Here is a 364-nt window from a genome sequence, read left to right as displayed (position 1 = left end):
TTTACTCATTCTTCATATTTTAAGTAAATTATATCTCTCTAAAATTAATTTTTTTTTTAAAACTAATGCTGAAATATAATATTCCCCTAAATTATTTGCCACTTTCATCATTTTTTTTCTAATAATGTTCGTATTTGTTTGTGCAGTTAAAAGAAGTACCTTAAGCAGAAATAAAAGGAAAAAGTTGTATTTAGATATATTTACAAAAACACTTTTTATTAATAGAATAGAAAATAGTTAAGCTGTTTCAACCTAACAAATATATAAGTACTTTTTAAATAAAATAAAATTACGTTCATTAGTTAAAAGACTATTTTACACAACATGGTATTTTTGAAGAATTAATAAAGAATTCAATTACATG

The sequence above is a fragment of the Arachis ipaensis genome, chromosome B10 (genome assembly GCF_000816755.2).
Source record: "Arachis ipaensis cultivar K30076 chromosome B10, Araip1.1, whole genome shotgun sequence".
NCBI classification, from domain to species: Eukaryota; Viridiplantae; Streptophyta; class Magnoliopsida; order Fabales; family Fabaceae; genus Arachis; species Arachis ipaensis.
The sequence above is the reverse complement of the archived record's forward strand: the minus strand, read 5'-3'. Positions refer to the sequence as shown.